General features: G+C 40.1%; 1 protein-coding gene across 5 annotated transcripts in view; it reads left to right on the plus strand.

Annotated features, from left to right (window-relative positions):
* The first annotated feature begins 19,575 nt into the window (after positions 1 to 19,575).
* ZMYND11 (zinc finger MYND-type containing 11) overlaps positions 19,576 to 22,410 on the plus strand; it is a 106,065-nt gene continuing 103,230 nt past the window's right edge. For 3 of the 5 annotated variants that reach the window (XM_059489552.1, XM_059489577.1, XM_059489588.1), the window contains exon 1: positions 19,576 to 19,798. The gene's annotated coding sequence lies outside the window, so the exon portion shown is untranslated. Of the gene's footprint in view, positions 19,799 to 20,234; positions 20,393 to 21,149; positions 21,282 to 22,410 lie in introns of those variants that run through there. The other 2 variants (XM_059489569.1, XM_059489561.1) reach the window with 2 other exon arrangements.

A 22,410-nucleotide genomic window follows, 5' to 3' on the forward strand; every position in this document is an offset into this window, starting at 1 on the left:
TGATCAGATTCTAGAGAGTGAGAAACAGAAGTAATAGTTTCTCTTTTTTACAGGAGAAAAGCTAGAGTTTTCATACTGTTGTGAAGTCATGCAAGGTAACATTGAAGTCCAGGCAGTTTGCAACCTTGACAGGAGCTGGCAGGTCAAAATAAGCTTATAGGTACAGCTTTCACTTGATCTACTAACTGATGTGAAAGCTAAAAATAGAGATTATCTTTCAATAGAATTCAATTCACCAGAGATGATTCAATTATGTAAAGCTGAAATCAATTTTTTCGCCCAGAAAAAAAAAAAAAATACAGCCAGGGTTATTTCAAAAACTACATTTGTGATGTGTTTAGTATCTACCATTCAAGTCACATGCTACAATAATCCTCAGCAGCCTAAAAAAAAATCTGAAAATCTAAGAATCAATTAGGAAGTTTCTGCCCAATTTCCTGAAATGCAGCTTTTGTGGTAGCCTGTGTGGAGCTGGAATGGTACTGCAGCTGCTGAAAGTTTTCAACTGAGTGCTATTGAAAAAAATCATTAGCAGAACTGCAGATTAGGAGAAAAACACAGTCTGCCCTAATCTTTGAGCAGCCTATTTTCCTTCAAGCACACGTGTTATTATCTCAGAGAGCTCATGGATTTGAACCATGTGTCCAGGGACCATGCCTGTTCTGGGACCTCTCTGAGGGATATTCAGTATTTGCAATTGACCCCTCATTGACCTTAACAAGTTTTGGGTTTCAAATACAGCACTTTTTTGGTTCATGTATAGTAGTGAGTTGTGGCATAAAATTTAGGCTGTGAAAAAAATCTGAGCTAGACCTGATAAGCCATTATGTAGGCATGGTCTGCATGCATGCAGTTCGTCATGCTGGAGAGATTGCACTATCAGGCAGTGTCAGAAAAGAACAAAATTAAATTACAGTAAAAAAGGAATAATCACAATGCTTTAAAAAATCATCAGTAACATGCTTTATGTAGTTAAAAAAATTTCTTCACAATTTTGTTCAATTCATCTTTCTTTGAGTCTCATCCAGTAATGCCTCCCTCCCACTCCCTCTGTCTGGAATAAGAATCTAATTCTTTAAGTACTTTCTCTTCAACTTACTTTTCAACTCTGTCCCCACAGCTGAAATTTCAGTGACTAATTGAACAGAATTTGGAATCCTTCCAAGCCTACCTTGTCCTCATTGGTTTGACAACGTTCCTGTGCTCTGGTCATTAGTACAGCATGACCCTGCAGAACTAACTCAGCCATGAAGCAAGTTAATCAGTAAATGAATAGAGTTCTTGAACAGAGAAGTTTTATCCTGAGTTCACCAAAGCAATTATGTATTAATTAATTCTCTGCCAGGCACAAAATAAGACAAATATAGGAAGTATGATCTTGAGAGAAATTATTTTCTGGGGAGAAGGTCAAATCCTAAACTAATGTAAATTGTCAGAGCTTGCTTTACTTACATTGAGCCATTATGATTTATACCTTCTGAGGATCTGGCCCAATTATAAGAGGATTCACTTTTTAAATTTTAATCTTAATCCTAATAACCAATAGTAAACCCATGCCATATAAGTCTTTCTTCAAAGAAAATTAGTTTCATCTGAAAAATTGCTTCATATGACTTAAATCATAAACAACAAAACTGGTATATATTCATATTCTAGATATACATAGAAGTTTTTCATTAGACAATATACAAATATCTAGAGCCTGATTTTTTAAATGTTAAGTTCTTTAAAAATATATAAATATAACTTAGTAAACTGAGACAGCATTAAAATTCCCAGGAATATGCAGGCTAAATGTTGAAAAAAAGCTTTGGACTGTATCTTTTTTAATATTTGAAAAATTAACTCCTGTCAACATAACTCAACTGAACCATAGTTCAGAGTGCTGCAGCAGCAAAACAGTTTGCAAATCTCAGGCATCAAATACATCAAGAATCTCTTCTTGTTCCCATTTAAACCAATAAGACATTTACCTTTCAGTTAAATGGAAACTAAAGCAGATTTTAAACCAAGCAACCTCTTCTTTATTTCAGAACCAAGTTTTTTTTTTTTTAATTGGACAATGAAGAGGGTTTCCAGGTTTTCAGATGTGCTTTTTGTAAGCCTTTGAAGGGATTTAACATTCAGAGGAGTGACAGATTTAGTCAATAAAATCTCAAGGCACCATTACTTCAAGTCACTTTGGAATGAAGAGAGCGTCTAATCTACCAGCAGAACCCTAAATGCACACAACTCATTAATCCTACAGTTGAGAGCCTAGATTAAAATTGATTATGATCAGATTTTTTTTAAATGAAAGCATTTCATATGCTGGTCCTGCCAAAGGTGCTGTTGAGCATGGCTGTCCTTCTCAGGAAGGGTGATGTCAAGTCTTTGTGCTCCAATTCCATCAGCACTCTGTTTCATTGCTCTCAGTTGTGTTTTCAGGTCTGTAATCATGTGAGAGTGAGATGAGAAAAGCCTTTTTCAGAAGAATTGCACAGGTGTAGCTGAAAGCAAACTGCCTCATGCCAAAACTTCGTATTGGAGGTGCCCAAGGGGTTATGATTAATAAAAGCTTCTAAATGTGTAACACTGAAATGTCTTCACTGGGAAATTGATTAAAATTCCTCTAAGCTAAGCCAAGTCAGACATATGAATCTCATCTATAATTTTGCTATAAAATCTCCTGTAATACTTCAATGTTTTTTGCATTGGTGATAGTCAAACACAAACAGAGCAGTAGTGATAGATGTGTCTTCTCAGAAGCTATTATTACTTCCAAGCTCACTGCAGTACCCCCAAAGGGGTGCTTCTGAGATTCTTGTCTCTTGGAGGACAATGGGATTCGAGTTGTTTGCAGACACAGCAGACTGAGCAATCAAAGGTGACAGAAAGGTGTGTTATATGCCTGGAGGCAACCATTTTATTAACTACCACTACTAGTCCTGGAAATATTCCTGTTGTAATTGATTGGAATCCGTGGAACCAGCTAGTTATTTTACCACTCCTGGTGATTTTCAACATCTAATAGTTATGAAATGCTATTCCTTTGTTTGTGATTAATCCCTTGCTGAAGGATATAGTTTGTTAAGGAAAGCAGAGTGTTTTAAAGAACATAGAAAACATTTTTAAAAAATTCAATGCCCAACTGCCCTATTACCCACCTAGATAGCCCAGTTCCTTTTTCAGAGCACATTAACTGTTAAAACTATGAGTATCTGTTATATGATGAAACAAAGTGACAGCATAGACCTTTATCAATAGGCAAAAGCATTTCTTCAGAGAGAGGAGCCACTTCCAGTGGCTTTTTCTAGCAATGTGGATCTGGATAATCTCATAAATTCTGCTTGCTCTCTCCATTCTACTACAACTTCCCACAAAACTTGTAATAATTTTTTTCTCTCTCTTCCTCTCTCTCATTGTTCACAAACAAAATGTGATTGTGTGTTTCCTTAGTTTCATTTTCCCTTCAAAAAGGGCTTGAGAAGGAAACCATTGCAGAACAAAACAACAAAATAATAATAAGCATTTACATACGATCCAATAAAATACAAGAAGCAAAACTAAAGTTGCATACTAAATTAATTTTTATACATACATATCACATCCCTTCTCCCTGCCTTTTCTTTCTCCAACCCTAAAGACAACAGAGTAAGACCTTTAGGGAGGAAAATAATTTCTCTATATTTTCTTGAAGAATCTAGTGCTATGTGGGCCTAATCCCTTTATGGCTTTTGAGAGTTAAAATAATACATAACTTCTAGCTGTCACAACAGTAAAGTGAACTGGAGCCAAAAGAAAGCCAAGAATATCTACAGGGACCACAGTGAACAGGAATTAACAAGTTTTGTGAACTTCAATCTCCCAAAATGTGCCAAAAATTCAAGTTCCTGCTTGTTTGCAATTTGCTGCACATAAAAATTACTTTAATTATTTTTCTTCATAATGTTCTGCAATTACACAGCCCTTTCATGCTCAGACGAGCCCACTTTTGTGCTAACAAACTGCTTAAGGTAAAGAAATGAAAGGTAAGGAAACTGTCTCCACTTGCAACATGTGTCTAAGCAAAGGTAGTGGAAGATTACAGAAATTCTCTATTACTTCTCTACAACCCCACTACATTCTTGAAATAACATTTTGCCTATAAAAAGTAGGTTAAAATATTCTTTACATTCCTTTTGCTCCTTGACCATGACATACGCAATCTTTCATAATATTTTTTCTGAAGAAAATATGCATGTTTCTTCCAAAAATTATGTCAAGTTTTCTCCTTTAACAGATGGTGACAGTAGTCCTTATCATATTTCCTCATAGCCTTAGATTTTAAGCAAAACATTTTGGCAGATCAAGAGGTATAAATAAAGATTCAGATGTTTATTGAACACCACATAATTTAAATAAATCATATTTATGAATGTCTGGCTGAGCAGAATTGATTGCCAACATATACCCTTTGGGCCTGAGTTTGTTATCTGATGTTTATCTCAGACAGGAAAATATAGCTTGTGAATAATTTATCCCTATTTGTACTCTCCTTTTCCCCTACTTTTCAATTTTTTTTAAAACCACTATTTAAAGTAAAAAACCCCATTTCTTTGAAATGAATTTTGCGTGCCCCATTTGGCGTGTGAGAATCTGAAATTATTAAAACCCAGTTATTAACAGACAAATTAATCAAATAAGCCCTCACTAAATGCCCCATTTCCTCTCCACAGAAATGAACGAAAAAAACTTCATAAATTGCAACATTGGATTTTCAAAAATTCAGCATTTCCCCCTTAGTAAGCAAGCTGCAAAAGTATGAACTCCCTGCTAAACAAGCTCTGGGTTCTTGAGAGGTGTGATGCTGGCAAAGTGCACAGCAAATCAGACAGACACGAGTGCTGTGCAGGGACACTACAGGAGCAGTGATCCTTCAGATCCTAGCCCGGGGCAATTCAAACTTTGCAAGCCACGCTGGCAAACCCAGGAGGAGTGCTCACATCCTCACCAGTACTGCTAGTTCTTCCAAGCTGAGCTTTATTACTTTACTCCCATAAGTATTGTCAACAGCTGATCTAGTATAATACTGGCAGTGTCAGGAAGAAACAGAGAAAAAACATTTTCAAGACTGCAGGGCAAATCACAGGACTGACATTGATAGTAGCCTGGCAAGATAAGCAATCTACAGACCCAAACAGAAATTACAATTACTTAACTTGCCCATGTTCTTTCAAAAAGTAGAAAAAGAATCCAACAAAGACTATCTATGTATCTCCACAAGATATAAGAAATAAATCTTAAAACCACATAGTGGTTTTTATACTTTGGATTTTTATACTTTATAACTACAATTGCAATGAAACTTAGTAGGAAAAGCTAGCAGACTTTTAAGATGTTCAAGCAAATAAGGGGCACCTAGGTTTTTTTAGCGCTGATATGTTCATAGATGGCAAATTCATACTTTCCAGTATACAAGTGTCAGCATCCATAGCAAGATTAGATTTCCCTCTCATTTACATTTTGATATGTGTACTAAAGTGAATGGAATACATTCAGCAATGTTCCAGCCTCAACAAAATATTATGTGCTGTTTCCACCTCTTCAATGCACCAAGTCTGAAAGTCTTTTCTCTTAAAAAGCTTTCATGGTGGCAATTATGTCTCCTTTCCCACTTCCTCAAGTTCCTCTTCATCACTTCCAGCAATCTCTCATTACATTATAATTTTTATTAATTGTCATTAAAGGCTTCCCTCTTTCCATAACAAAATTCCTCGTTTTTCATTCTTTGTTTCCAGAACAGTTTAAAAAGTTATTTTAGATAAGAATATTTAAAAGAAGATCCACCTCAAAATTAATGTGTTGCCATTTGTTGAATTTGTTTTAAAACTAGGAAAGCAGCAATTTTCTTCAGTAGTTGAATCTTCAGCCATCCGAATTAAATAATGTTCTCAGCATCGTGTTCCCAAATAAAATAGTGGCTGAAAAAGAAAATGATAACTGGGTGTCCTGGGTGGCAACAAATAGAACCAACCTCTGAAACACATTTTTCAAAAGTGATTTTTTAAAGAATTCATTCAAAAGGCCTGAACATGGAGGACATCATGAGAAACTGCTTCCCTTGGTTAGCAACCTAGTCCCAGACTGAGCATCTGTACATATGGAGGAGTCAACACTGAAATTTATGCAGAGATCAGAGGAGCACTTGTGTCCAATGGTTATGGTAGATAACCCATTTAGCAAGAAACTACTTAACATCCTTCTCAATGGATTTGAGGCATATGATGAATTGCAATAACTTTATCTCCTGTACTAGTTTTGGCTGGGATGAAGTTAACTTTCTTCATAGGAGCCTGTTGGGTGCTGTTTTGGATTTGTGACCAAAACAGTGTTGCCAAGACAGGGATGTTGAAGCTACTCCTCAGCAGTGCTTACACAGAGACAAGGTTTTCTCTGCTTCCAACACCACCCTGGTAATGAGGGCTGGGCATGCAGAAGATGTTGGAAGGGGACAGAGAGCTGACCCCACCTGACTGAGGGGTATCCCACACCATGGGGAGTCATGGGCAGCTGGGGAAAGAAGGAATAAGAGCATACTTGAAGTGATGCTGTCTGTCTTTCCAAGTCACTGTTAGGCATGAGGGAGCTCTGCTTTCCTGTTGATGGCTGACACCTGCCTGCTCATGGAAGTAGTGAGTGAATTCCTTATTTTGCTCTGCTTGAGTGTGAAGCTTTGACTTTACCTATTAAACTGTTTTTATCTTTTACCTTTTCTCGCTTTTACCCTTCCAATGCTCTCCTCCTTCCCACTGAGGGTGAGTGAGTGAGTGAGTGAGTGAGTGAGTGAGTGAGTGAGTGAGTGAGTGAGTGGCTGTGTGGAGCTGATCTTCCCTATGGGGTTAACCCACAATATCTCAAAATGATAAAATCCCTCCTTCTGATAGAACAGCATGCAACCATTCCCAGGCAGTATAATCAGGTCACCTTTCTATCTGCAGTGCTTTACCAGGACAGAGCAAACAGTGCAGACCTGGTCACAGTTATACATCTTTGGAGTTGGCAATGAGAATGGTATCTTAGACCATACAAACCAGGACCACCAGTGCTTTAGGGTCCATCGCTCTGGCAGTGAGCCCATCTGCCCTTTTTCTCCAAGATGTTCCTTCTTACTTTGCTTTTAGCTGTTCTTGCATGGAAGTCTTGTGATTTTCTTCTTGTCAGACTCAAGGAAAGAGGTTAGAAGGGTCTTATTTATGTGCCGTGAAGTAGAAAGCCGTGGTTTCAAAGCAATCACTACTTTACTGTGGCAGTATGTACTCTCTGTTTGCCTGCCAGGCATCTATTTTACATTTTGCACAAATATACAGGGCTGAGTGTTTTGTGCAAAGGCTTCCCTCCTCCCCCTTCAACTTTTGATAGCTTACAAAGTACACAGAGAAGAAAAATCTTAGAAAATAAAATACTGACCCAGTTGCAGACAAATGTTTCTAAGATTTGAAACTGTAGATTCAACCAAGGCCACACCAGCATAATGTTGATGCTGATCCTGAGCAATTTTCACTCAGAAATGAAGGTCTGTGCCTCCAGTGTCTTCCTTCCTCCCTTGAAGTCCACACAAACCCTTCTCTGTGATGGAACACACACAGTTGGTGCTCCCTTAAGCAATACTGAAAGTGCTAAGAAAAAGAGATAAAATTATGGAATCTAAGCAAGAGAAGGTTGGTTAAAAACCCCCATTGCTCTCCTGGCCTCTCTTTTCCCTGCTGTCTCTGCTGACTGTGCACTTGCTGATTGCTCCAGCTGAGCAGGGTCACACTGTCCTGCCATCACTGTCCTGGCTGTCACCAACACCACCCCATAGGAGACAGAAAATGGACACTGCTGCCCCCAGATACAGGGGCTTGTGCTTGTTCCCTCTTTTAAGCATCACTCTCCAGTCTGATGCATCATGGGCTCTGTAAGTGATGCACGTGATTGTGACTCTCCTGCTGTGTAGGGCAGAAAACTCTCTCTGTGCAGTTTCACAGGAATTCAGATTGGGCTCTTCCTGTATCACAGACAAGTTTATTTCATCTCACATTCACCTTAGCATTTACAAAAATTTCCCAGGGAAAAAGCAGGCCCCAGCTCTTTTACAAGGGAGACCTTCAGTAAACTCTGAAACTTAGTAGCATGAGAGTGATTTATTAAGTTGCTAGAAAGAATGGAGTTTCCTGATCTGCCTTGCTAAATCACTTTTGTAAAATATTAAAAGTAGCTCCTATTTCTCTTTTGTATTCATGCCTGCAAAAACAGACTCCAAATCTATGAGATTATTTTGCTGGATTTCAATGTAAACAGAAGAAATGGAACAGCTCTAAAGGCATCATTCAAGCCAAATTTTCTCGACTTCAAGAGGGCTTTAAATTACCTTTGAATTTAGAGATGTAAAGTGTGGCCTAACAGAGGGTCTGACTGTACAGATGCAGTGGAAATATGAAAGCATATGAAAGAAAGAAATTAGTCATGATTTTCCTTTTTTTTTTGTTTCGGTCTCTCAGAGTTATACTTAGAAATTCTGGCATTGCTGGAACGTTTACTATAATCTATAAAGCACAGTCAAAATTCTAGATATTTTCAGATGGTTCTCAGCAGGTATTTTAAAATGGCATTGTAGCTTGGATGTTCTGTGTCTCTTTACCAATGCACCATGATTTGACATTTGTCCATTGCAAAAAAAAAGGTGACTTTTTTAAACATATACTGTTATACCTCTATTTAGATATTTAAGTACTACAACTTCATGACCTTAATAATGAGAGATGCATATGCTACTACTGACATGTTTAGAAAAAGCTGTTGGGGACCAGATCCCTTTTTTATTCCCCATTGCCCTTTCCAAAATTCCAGTGAAATTTGCTTATGACTTGTTGTACTTTATAAATGCTAACACAATTAATATTTATACTATCTGAAAATCAGAATAATTTTTCCAAAAAGAAACTGTGGAACAGGAAAAGATCAGTAATATCTCTGTGTAACAGAAATAATCAGTGTGATCTGTGTTCTATTGTCGAATTAAATGATTCACACATATGGTCCTGCAAACCACAGGCAAGCTGAGCCATAGCCTCTGCACTGCAGATGTCTTCTATGGCTCTAAAATGACAAATGGCAGCAGAGTTTCACTATCTCCTCTCTATTTCATAGTATCACAGAAGAATGCTGTATAGGATCTCCAAGCATTTTTATTATAAGCCTCAATATAAAAAAATATGTAATTTGTTGGATGAAATCTGTCATAGCTACTTCCTTCCCAGGACAGCTCTAAAGCAAAGTTTAATCAATTCTATTTAGCCATTTTTAATATCCAAGAGAGACAAAAATGAATACGTGACAGCTGTTGCTATTAATAAAGGCCCTACATTTTTAGTTTCCATTTTTCACATTGTGTTCTTTCAAAACAAAGGCTTAGGGTTATATTAACTTTTCTGACTTAAAAAACTTATTTTTATACACTTATTTTTAACATTTCTGATGTTGTTAACTAAGATAGGCTGTATATGTATGATCAAATATTAAGATACTATTGTGCTTGCTAACTCGTGCATGTCTTGACGAGTCAAAAAAGTTGTTTAAGAAATAGAAGTTCCTAATTGCTTGGAAATCATGGGTGTTCCATGCAGGGAAAGTAAGCTTTTCAATTTTTTTTAAACACATATTATGAAGAAAACTAGAGTAAACAAATTAAAGTCTTTCACACACTAACAGGCACTAGACATGATGCATTAAATTCTAGTAATTGTAAACTGTATTTCCATGGATGCACATTCCAATCAATCTCTCACTGCTTGCTAGACTTGTAGCAAACAGTTTGCTCACATTAATAGCAACAAAGTTATTTATCTAGGGCAATGGTTATTGGATTCTGCTTTGCTTTTAGGGTTGTCTGCGTAGATTAACTTTTCTTAAGATTAACTGGACTCACATACATTTCTATCAATTTGGGTGTGCAGGCAGTATAAAAAAGAAGCAATGTCTGTAGTGATAAACAAAGGAGTGCTAAGGTCCAAGCACAGGCACTGGAATGTGGTCACGGATTCTGTTAAATGGTTAACATGGTTTTTGCAGAGAACAAAAAAGCCAAGCCATATTTAGGGCATTACAACCCAGACACTACTCCCAATAGACTGTTTTGATGAGAACACTGCATTTTGCAGGTAACAGAATTTAGCCACCTAAATGTAAGGCATGTTGTGTAGGTTGTTGCCAGGGCTAGATAACAGTGAGGGACACATTTTATTAATTTATTCATCAGCAAAGATTTTTCTTATGATCAAAATGCTAGCACAAACTTCTACTAAAAAATTGTACAGATGTTTTATTCTGACATTTTATTCTTTACTACCTCTTTTTGAAGTCTCAGGTACCACAACAATGTTCAAATACACCGTTTAAACCCTAAGACAATTGTGTAAAAACTTTGCTGTAGACCTACTGCTTCAGATGTAGCAAAAGCTTTTGGGGTTCAGTTTGGTCTTCAACTCCTTACACCTCCTGTAATCTGTTCTACTTTACCTTATTTATTGCAACAGTATTCTCCTTTCATTAACTACACAAGTTCATGTTCAACTAATTACCCTACATGACTATTGGCTCCTTTCAGAGTTACTAAACTACATGTTTTACATTCTGTAGCCATTTAACTCTGGTCTTTATTCTTTGTTTCTCTAAGGAAGAATGATCTCTTTAATTTATTTTTTATTTTAAAGAAGGGACCATCTGTGAGAAAGCTTGGAAGCAACTCTTTGTTAACGCTTTTAACAGCTTGTGAGCTTGCCAATTTTAAAGACTTTTTTATATTTTTCAGTAGCATATTTGAACAGGTATTCCTGAAAAAAGATAGTACAATTACATTGCTGTCATATATCATGAGTTCAGGTTTGACTTAAACACTCCCAGGGAAGTTCTGCTAGAACTCAAGAGCAGAATTTTGTGTCTTCATTGTGCCATGTAAATCTAGTAACTGAGGCAAAAAATAATCAAGACTCCAGTCCTCTGAAGGAATGCCTCAGTTTCCATGAGGACATTCCAACAAAACTGCCACTATTCCTTCATTGGAAGCTAATTCCTTACAAATAGCTCATACTTCCCCATGTCCCCTCAGCCTGGGACTGAGGGCACTGAATGAAAACACTTGTAAATAACACAGTTTAACAATTCACTTAGTGTTCTGTGAGGGTTTTGTAGTTTATAATTTTTTCCCTATGGACATTATGTTTTAATATAGTGTGCCTAAATCTCTTCTATCTTTTTTTACCCTTGGGGGACCTGAATAACTTCACAGTGGTAATGAGAAGGCAAGAGAAGTTCACTGCTAGCACCAGTGTCAACTCTCACCTAGGTGCCCTTACTAACCAGTAAAACATAAAAGAGGACACAAATTTGGGACACTTGACCCCAGGATTCCCATACATTAGCCATACTGCTACCACAGGGATACTTTGAGCTCATTCCTGGTTGCTAAATTCCTAGGAGAGGGAAGATTTTATTCTTGTAGTCCTTGCATGAAAATGTTATTCATACACACTGGACAGTGCTTACAACTTGACAAAAAGGATTCGTCTCTTCAGGAATCCCTACATGCACATAAAATATTTTGACATGGCTCAGTCTGAATCTTCAGGCTATTTTAAAAATTAATTGTGTTTTAGTTTTGAGTTAATTTCTCTTTTTGCCTCTCCTAATACTTTTGATCACCTGAGAGAGTAATCCTGAGTCCTTTGATTCTAAGAAGATACATATTATCTTCCTTATTCCCCATATGCATGGTTTACTATGTCCTCATATGCTCACAGCTCAGCAGCTGAAAGCAAATATAACTTTTTAAGTGAATGGTCACCTTCTTTGTAAATTAACTGAGACAGTGCTTCATTTAAAACCTCTGCAAAATTTTCTTACAGACAAAAATTAGTGCAGCATAAGAATTCAGACATGGACTTTTGTGTGAGTTGATCTGTCCTGTTTTTATATTATCAAGCACTATGAGTTTAACTCTAAAATGCAGCACACAAACTAAGAAGATGGGGAAGGGAAACTCTGTCTCCTTTTCAAATAGAGAATCCATCTGGAAATTCAATGTGTTTTCCAATAATAATATTATGAGGAATTATTACAATGCTTTCCTGCTTGATGTTTATTACAGCATCCTCTTTGAAATTTTTTGTAAATGCCTTGAAGCTTCCTGAGTTTTTAACAGCAGAGAACTGTGTTGTTCTCTATCATGTGTACACCTACCAGTTTGCAACTTTTCTGAATAGCATTAGAAAAATAGTTCTAAATATAAGAGTGATTATGTAACACTGATTCCGTTGATTCATTTTCTAAGTACAATTCTTTCTTTTTTTGGTATTTCACAAATTTTCTGCTTATTTCACTCACAGATTCCAGTACTAACACTATGCTTTATTTTTCTTTAAAAAGTCACACAGAAATTGCTTAGATTCTAAAGCTGTAGCCACGCATCACGTTTAGCTTGCTCTTATGTAATGCATAAGCAACTATATGCAGTGGGTTTGTTTTCCCTAAAAATAGAAAAGAAAATAAATACAACTCTTATTTAATTGGCACTTGGGCAAGATTGCCTTTCTCCCCTAGTTATGGGAGAAAGAAGGGAAAACATGTCTGTATGTTAGTCCCAACACCTTGGAGTTTTGCTAAACCGTTCAAAGGCAACAACATTTCCAAAGTGAATGCAATATAGTTGTCACCCAGAAGGGAAAACATTCACATAAATTACTGAGTGAAAAGTAGCATGACCTATAGTTAAGAATTGAAACATGGGGATGATAAATCTTTCCTTTTATGTTAAAAAATGAACAAAATTAGAACTAGTCCAGCACTAAGAAGAGGCCATAAAGCATGCAAATACTAGAAATAAAATATGTGGATTTATGTCTCAATGTTAAAAATTTTATTAAGTGCAGGCATTGAACAGAAAATGTATTATCAAGATTGCCACACACATGTACAGGATGTCAGAATATGATTCCTTTTATTTTTTTTAATTCAGGATCAAGAAATAAGGTGGACTTTTTAAGCTCAGCAGTGCAGCATATTTTGTTACTATTCCAATGGTAACTGTAATTAGTTACCCTTATTAGGGTACCCTGTAATTAGCTACTAGCTAACCATGGCTTTTGATTAGTATGCCTGGTAAATTTACAAGATATTTCAATTTCAAACTCCCACTTTATTCTTGCTAAAGTTAATAGGGTGTTAATAAATTCTTTTTTTTTAAATGAGAAATCTTTAAGTGATTACATTGCCATATGCTGAATATAATGCAGCTATTAACTAAGATAAATAGGTAAATAGACAAATATGTAAATGAAATCTATTACTTGTGAATAATACATAATACATATTCTACATGGCAAGTAAGATCAAGTAACACACAATCTATTTTTCCCAGTACTCTTTTCAAATCCAATAATTTCAATCAGTCTCACTGTGCAAGTTCCACTTTGGTTAACTTGTCATGACATTCTCTTCCAATTCCATCAGTGTAAGAAGGTTGGTAGTGAAAGGACAATTAGACTTGAATATTACAATTGATTTTAAGCATGTGATTCCTTACAGAATGCAACAAAAAATTAAATTGGTGATAATGGATCTAAACTATTATATCTTATCCAACATATTATCTTTAACTTTGGATAATATAAAAAGCTTTCAAATAAGGTGTCTGAAATATAGTATGACAGATGTGGATTTTTTTTTTTGTTCCTACATTAGCTTTCATCTTGCCCATAATGGTTCAAAACTGACACAAATGTTGCTATTAATTAAGCCCATCCTTGTACAGCCCATGAGTGGTATCACTGAGAGGTGTAGTCAAGCTGCAGAGGATATCAGGGCACATCAAAGCTCCAAGCACATGAAGATGGCTTTGTGCCAGGCCAGCTTCAGTCTGGTAAGGATCTTTAGCTCAGGCAATGTGTTAGATGCAAGAGCAGCTCTGTTTCAGAAACAATTTTGCCTTTTTTGTGTAGCATCACAACTGCAAAAATAAACAGAGTGAGACTGGAGCTAATGCTATGCAAAAGAGTGTATTCCTGGAAACTGGAGCTTGGGAAAAAGCTGTACAGAGCCAATACTGGTGATCAGCTCTAACATGTCTTATTAGCTTCAGTTAAGTACTAATGATAGCACATTCTCTCTTTCAGAAACATCTGTATGTCTCTGCTCTGTCCAGGGACAGATGTCTGTACACTGGAAGGGCTTGTTAAGCCCAGAGAAAATCCTCAGGAATGCACAGAACCAGCCTGGATCCAGCACTACCTTGGAGCTAACAAGCCGTGTTTGATCATGGAAGGCTTTGACACAAAGAGCAGACACTGAGTGTTTCTGCACTAATTAGCAAAACAGAAGTGCTGGACCAAAACAGGTTAAACCTGGCTTGTCATGAGCTTTTTCTTAAAGGAACTTGAACATCTTTGCATGCTCCTAATGCATGCACCTCCCTAATCCATGTCTGTCCCCTGCCTTGGAAGGATAGATTCCACTTACTTTAAACATAGCATTTTTTTTCTTATTATTTTCAATGCTGGCATTTAGTATGATGTGCAGTGTAATTATTATTTCCCCAAAATTATGGTATTCATTGTATATCTATATAAAAGTTCTCATTCTGTAGTTATTTAATAACAAAAGGTACTACTTATTTCCTCATAGTACCAGTAGGTTTTCTGGCAAATTATGTTTCTCCAGTCACAGAATCCTCAAAAAATAAAAACAAATGTTATTTCAGTCTAAAATCAAATATAAGCTTTGAGCATTTATTCTACATAGATAAAAATTATTTCCTATATTACACCAATACAGACCTGTGTGAGATAGATTTGACATACACTTGGAAACTGACATTAAAGGGTTTTTTTCCACAAAGTATGCAACTGGTGTGAACTCATTCTGTTGTTTAGAATTAATTAAAAAATATGGAGCTAAGTTTCCTTTGGCAGATTCTGCTGAACCAGGCATACACTTTTCATGAACCATAATGCTAGTGTAAACACATGTCATGTCATATGTCATAAACATATGTCAGTTTACTCACAGGTAAACTTTTTAGGATAAACCTCTATTCCCAGTTGTGCATGAAAATGTAAAGAGAGAACACATTGAAAAAAAAAGTGCATTTTTTGTATCTTAGTCTACATCTATACTTGCTAGACTTAGCTCTGAGTGGGTTTTTTATTACCAGCTATACACACAGGCACGGGCTGTGAGATCAAAGATCCACCTCCCCACAATGTACTGTTTTCAACAAATACCCCAGAATGTCTTTGGAAGTTCTGCCTGCACAACTCTGAGCACTGTGTGTAGCCTGTACCACACAGCCAGTGGTGCTTAGCTAGGGACATAGCAAGGAGAGGGAAGCTGAAATGGAAGGAAGGATTCTGGCTGCTGTAGGGTCTGTTTCAATCCTCAATCATGTCATCTGCAAGGACAGCATCTCTGGGTGACTTGAACTCATTCCTTAGACAGCTTCATGGAGCAGCAGACATTGGGGGTTCTCTGCTCTGTATCCCCCTCTTGAGACTGGTATTTTCTTTACAATGCCTGGGGAAAAAAGGAAGAGCATAACCTTCTCCTTAAGACTCTACCATCCTCCAACTGTTTTCAGCTCCATGGATTTCCTGAGCCTGTTGTTATTAAGTCTTTGTTCCCTTCCCCCAGCTTCCTAAATTAAATGCCTTGCTGAGATTTTTACTGCAAAGAAAACTGTGTTGCTAAACTTCGTTCTGATGAAAAATTTACACTAATTTTCTGCATTAATACTTCTGTGATCACAACACAGCAGACCCGCCTCCCAGGAAACACATTCAAATATTTTTTGTTTCAGTGCAGCTGGGAGTGGAGTACACAGTGAAGTGGGTTGGCACCACCAGCAAGACAGCTATCTTACAAAGCCAGATAAAGACTTGAGCTTATAGTGGGGTGGGTTTGGTTCAGCCAGAAAGATGGTAGAGAGTCCTGGAGAACGCAAGGATGTGCATTCATTAGCCTAGCACAAGTGCCGCGATGGAGAGGACAACACTCCCTTCTCCCAAGGGCAGCATTCAGTGGATGATTTCATGGTACCAAGACCAGTACCTGGAACCCACCAGCAATGATTCTGTTCATTGTACTTGTTCACCTGCAGGTTTGATGGTTGTACTACTGAAGCAAGAGAATGGCAGAAGATTGTGGCAAGAATAAAAAGCCATATACACACAGGATTGTGTTCTCCACTATTAGAATTGAAAATACAATGATGTTTTGAAAAGGAGGATGGGAAGAGTAGCATTTAAAAGGAACACAGAGGCATATTTACCAGTCTGCTTGACACTAGGCAGCGTTGATCTTCTCACGCCTGGAAAGTATAGTGGGCATACCTGGGGAACATGTAACAACCAGGACAGTGTATTCATGTCCCAGCCTCCAACCAGGATCAGCTCAGGGATTTCCCAAGTCATAGTTTGTGTGTCTACAACCTGCGAAGGATTTCTTTACCATGAACCTGCCTGATGTCCCCTTTAATTCATGGTAGTAGATTACATTCTTGGTCTGGGTGATGCTAATTCTGCGCTTCTTTATTCAGCTGCTTCTTCCCCTCCGAGTCCCTTTGCAAGGGAAGCGGTGCCTACAAATCCCCTGTTTACACACCAGTGCAGCACTGCTGGCAAAGGCACACAGCACAAATGCAGACCGATGCATTCCTACGGCAAGTACTTTCTACTCGGAAGGAAGTAACTTTATCATGTTCTAACACTGACGCAGTGGTGCGTTTTCTCTCCCCACAACCACGTAAGCCAGCAGGCTTATTGAGCCCTCACAAGGAACCTTTCGGACCAGCAAATCCTTTCCCCCACCGAGCCCCAGCGAGCCCGAGCGGTGCCGGTCATGCCCCAGAGCCGCGGCTCCCGCTCGCCCTTCCCCGGGCCCTTCACGGCCGGGCGGAGGAAACGCGGCCCTGCGGCCTCGCACCGCCCCCGCCCTCGCCCCGGGGAAGGGGGGCTGCAGCCGCCCCGAGCCCGCTTTGGGTTGGAACAAACACTTCCCGGTGCAGACGAGGAAACTCGCCGCGGCCGGGGCTGGGGGAGGGGGGATTTCCTTTCCATTGTCTGCCGGGCTCGGCGCTCCCGGACCCCGCTGCCAGTGAAAGTGAATGGCCGGGAGGGCCTCGCCGCAGGGCTCCTGTTAGACACCCAGCCACTGCGGTAAGCGGGGCAGTCGGGCTAGCCCAGCCCGGCCAGCCGGGCTTCGAAGCTCTGCACTGACGAGCATTAAAAAGTCTTCACAATACCCATAAAAATAAGTCAAAACGAGACAAAAATGCTTCCTTTTAATCCTTCAACGTGCATCCTGAACGCTATATAATGCAAACAGTTACTCGGGGGATATCAAAACACCCCAAAACCCATGAGGGCCCATGAGCACCCATTTATAAGCTCTATGCCTTTTTTTCTACACTGGATCTAATTCACTGCCCCCAGCTCAGAGAAGGTAACGTGGCTATGGTTGCAGACACTCCCTACATGTTTGCTTTAGGACACCTTGTTCTGTCTAAAATCAAATATTTGTATCCTGAAACAAATATCTGGAGGTGGTCCAGACTAGCCTTTATAAATTTGTTAAGTGCAGGAGATTGTTGGCAAGTGGTAGACTCCAGGTAAAAACCTGTACGGTAGGCAAGCCATAAGGCTTCCACCCTCCATGTGCTTTCATGCCGGTGAAACTGTGGCCTAAGTGTTTATTTGACAGCTCTCCATGGGTCCTGAGAGAGATAAGAGGCTAAAACTTCTTTATACTGAAGATAGCTGAACTTCTGCCTTAAATAAATATTTACATAGGTAAGGAGAAGGCACTGCGACAGAGCAATAAATCTTTCACTGGAGAAGCTGAGACTCGCTCTGGAGCTTTGTTTTGGAGTTAGGGCAAATCCCCTCGGCCAACCCAGGTTTTTGGGGATGTCTGGCTGCTTGTGGTGAAGAATTAAAAATGGTTATGTGACTGCTAGCTATGTTTGTCCTCTGATTCTGGATGCAAAAATCAGTGCACCTTAACCATGTCAGTTTGAGGAGAGCTCTTGGCTTGACTGCATGGTAGAAACAGCAGAAACTCTAATGACCCCAAATTCTTCTTTTCCCCCCTGTGTATAAATATAGCTCAGATGCAATTTAAACAGAGGTTTCAAAGAAATCTAGGACAGGCAAGCCAGTAATATCCCATGGAAACTTGGCATATATTTCTATCAAACTTCTTTTGAAAATGACATGTCTTAACGAAATCACAGCCAAACTCCACAAATAAATGCTCAACATAAGGTAGTCTTTTTGTAATTATATTGATGGCAAATCCCTTCTTACTTTAAAATTTGCTTGTAAATTTCATTTGCTTTTTTATTAATACAAGCAATATAATGCAGTTAATAAATTATAGTACCACTACTGGGTATCTGCCCAATGCCTCAAGCGCTCTTTGAGAGCAGATTACCAGCACTTTCTTTCCTATCTGTTTATTTAAATAATGTAAAACATTCTTTCATATTTAAATTCATAATAGAAGTAAGACTTTATCACAGCTGTGCAACTAACTATTATTTGCGTTTTATTTTCCAAGTGGATGCAATGTCCTGATGCAGCAGTCTCAAAGAAACTGGTTTCAGACACTACTTGAAATCTTATTTAGTGGACACGCTGGAGAAACTTTCACTGTTCAGTGTGCAAACTGAACACTGTTCACTGTGCAAACAGTGTTTAATCTTGGACTGACCAGGCACAATGGATGCTTCTTTTTCAACATTAGCACTACTATTTCCTTCTACAATTTCAGAAATAATAATGACTACTCATATGACTAAATTTTTTTGCATGCATAAATATTTACAGCATTAAACTTGCAGTGTATTTTAATAAAAGTAAAATTCTAGTCAGGTCAATTAATTGTGAATTGTTACTTACCCATTTAATAATTCCTGAAGAATTTCAGAAACTTTAGGATATATTTCCATAGACATTTATTAATATTTATCTTACAGTCCATTAAAAAATATAAAATGCACATTTTCTTGCTACTTACATATACTATATATATATATGTGTTCCTATGTATATATATAGGAACATATATTTATGTTCCTTTAAAGTTATGTATTTGTATTAATATGTATTTCCCTACCCTGCAGTGCAAGTATGGCTAACAGTTGGACTCAATGATCATAAAAGTCTTTTCCAATTTAAATGATTCTATGCTTCTGTGATCTACAGCTCTCACGACGTATTGACAACTCTGAGACAGACCGCTGATTCTCTGTGTTTTAGTTTCTGTTGCTCAAGGTGAGTGTCTACTTTCAAAAACATTATCTGTCATTTCTCCAAGTTAGACTTCATGATAGGAGGAATTTTCATGTATCAAGGCTGGATAAGCACAACATTTTCTCTCTGCAATAAGAGAGGGTCCAGATCTAAGAGTATGACAAAATACATACATAATAAATAGTTAAAGATCCGTTTCAAATGTATTATTAAAAAAAAATAATAAAAGAAACAAACAGCAACTCCAGCAGAGACCACTAGAGTTCTCCTTCTCCCAAATATCCCTAGCACCATCCTAAACCCTGTTTACCCCAGAAACCTGAACTGTGGACAGACAGAAGAGGAGAGAGAGAGAGAAAATTCAGACACAATAAAACTCTGAGGGGAAAAATATGTGGAAGGAGGAGGCAGCAGCGGCCTGGGGAAGGGATTGAAAAGTTTCCCCTGGCTTAACTTCTCCCCCCCTGCAGCAGCAGAAGCAGCGCCAGCAGCACAAGGTGAGAGAGACTTTTAAGTCTGGGGAGGAGGGGTGTGTGTGCGGGAGGGGGGGGTGAATTTACAGCCCTGTGGATATTTCTGTGTCTGCCTCCCTGGCTTTGGGGTGCGAGAGACGCCGTGTCTCATGCTGGGTGGATTTTTTTTTTTTTTTTAATATGATGGAGGATTATAAACATGGCGCCTTAAAAAAACTACAAAATCATGTACACACTGTTCCAAGGAGATGGGGGAGAGGGGACAGGGGAAGGGCTGGGCACCAGGGGAGGGGGCAATCCTTCCCCGCAGGGTGCCGTATGAGGAGGGGGGAGCAATTATACTTAATAATAAAATGTGTGGGGCTGCGGGGGGGAGATGGAAGGCGGGATTTTTTTATTATTATTATTATTTCATTTTTCGGAGTGGGCAGGATTATCTGGCAGCCCGCTTGGAAACCGAGGAGGAGAAGGGGACGGCGGCGGAGCGCGTGTGATTATTAACGGCGATTATTTTTGTACCCACACCTTCCCCGGTCGAATTTCGGCTGGGAGGCGGCGGCGGGTCCCCCGCGCCCCCGTGCCGAGTTGCAGCCAGCCCCGGGGCCGGGGCGGGAGGAGGTGGGCTGGGGAGAGGGGAGCTCCGGAGAGAATCGCCGCTTCCAGCGCTCCGCGCGGGCCTGCAGGGCGCGGGGGAGCCGGGGACTCGCGTGAGAGGCGAGGCCGGGCAGGGTGTGGTGCAGCCCGGCCTCAGTCCCGTCTCCCCCCGGCCCCGCTCTCTCCCGCACGCGGGGCCACCGCTTTGCTCCCCACTCTCCCCCGCTTTCCTTTCGCTCACACACCCCCGCCGCCGCCGCATTTCCTCGCCGGGGAGGGGGATGCCTGCTCGGAGGACGGGTCTTGGCCCGAGTAATGGCAGCTGCTCGACAGCGCCGAGGCTCCACAGGAGAGAGACGGCGGGGCCCCCGCAGGCCGGGCGAGGGGCCATGGCCGCCGTGCCCGCGGGGGGCAGGGGAGGGGACGGGGAAAGGGTGAACTCAGAGCCCCAGCCCTCCTCCGCCGGCGGCAGCGGGCGGTGCCACCCCCGCGGCCGGGACGGCCTCGCCGTCCGGCGGGGCACCGGGGCCCGGCATCGCCTTGTCCCCCGGCACAGCCCCGGGGGCTTCCCCCCCTCTCCCGTGTGCTCTGGGGCAGGGCCCGGGGGGTAAAGGGGGCGATTCCTCCGCTCTGTCCCCCGGCTCCCCGCGGCCTCCGGGGCAGCGCCGGGAAGGGCCCTCCCGGGGCTGTGCCGGACTCGGCGGATCGGGAATGCGAGCTGGCGACGGGCTCGCTTTTGTTTGCGTTCTGGGGATCTTTGTGTGTGTGCACCCCCGAAGCCGCGTCTGCAGACAGCTGCCCGTGGTGCACTTTGTAGGGTGTTCGCCTTCACCCCTCCCTCGGGGCTGCTCACAGGCCTGTGTCTCCTTTCTTTCGGGGAAAGGATGGAAGTGTAGGTGTGGGAGTGCCCGTGGTAAGGATGATGGGGAGCTTCGTGCTCTTTCCTGACCTTCCGTGTGGTCCAGACAACAGTCCCCCTAGATGTTAAGGATTTGGGAAACTTTGTGTGTCTTTTGGGGCTTATCCGGAAACCAGCAGGCTTTAGGGATTTGGTTTTGGTCTTCTGTGAACTTTACAGATGCTAGAGATGGGGTGGTTTGAGAAGAGATAAAGGAGTGAAAAAACTTTAACCCAAAAACTTTTGGTGCTGTTTGGTTTTATAATTTAACCTGGAATCATCTGGCATAGTCTTTGTATTGTTGAAGTAATTCTATTTATTGTAGTTTTAAGAACATCTTATTGCAGTTGAAAAGAAAAAGAGTGGAAAATGCTTTCTTGTCCTACTTAATGCTGATTTTTTTTTTTTTTTCATTTTTCTTGCTTTTGTAGGAAACAGTTTAATTCTTTAGGGTGAATGCTGAGGCAGGTGTGAGGAGGGGGAAAATGGGAGGGGAAATGCCAGTTTGTGGTTCAGGTTGCACTGCTTTGGGTTTTTTGAGTTCCTCATCCTTCAGTATGAAGGACCTGGCATCTCTCCACTTTTATTTTTTAATTATCAACCACTCTTGAGTGTGCTACAGAAAGTCTTTAGGGAAGTCAACTGTTTGCTGACTAATGTTCTGTTAAAAAGTGGAAGTGCCCGCAAAATAATTTCCACTTTTATGGGATTTATGGCATTAATTAATTCCCACTGTGGATTTATGGCCTTAAAATGCCAGCTTTTCCATGCCTAAACAAACCCTCTGTGCTTTGACCCTATCTAGTTGCATGGGGAAGGGAGGGAAGGGAATGGTTCATGGGGTGAGTAGTTCAACAGAGAGCACTTTATCTTGCTGATGGTGAGTTTGGTTTTAGTGAGTGGGGGAAAAAGTGACTGTTGATGGCTCTGTTGGTTGTGCTATGGATGGTGGTCTCTGCAACTAATGCTTGGTAGCAGTAGTAAAGGTCTGAGTGAGAAAAATGATCTTCCTCTCCACCTCATGAACCAGATAATGTGATGGAAATTGTCTTGTGCTGAAGTCAACTTTGTAAGGGGAGTTGGGAGTCTGTGGATGTTGGGAGGGGGTTTTAGAACTTTGGTGATGTGCTAAAGATACTTTTAA

Source organism: Ammospiza nelsoni, chromosome 1, assembly GCF_027579445.1.
Source record: "Ammospiza nelsoni isolate bAmmNel1 chromosome 1, bAmmNel1.pri, whole genome shotgun sequence".
Classification (NCBI taxonomy): Eukaryota; Metazoa; Chordata; class Aves; order Passeriformes; family Passerellidae; genus Ammospiza; species Ammospiza nelsoni.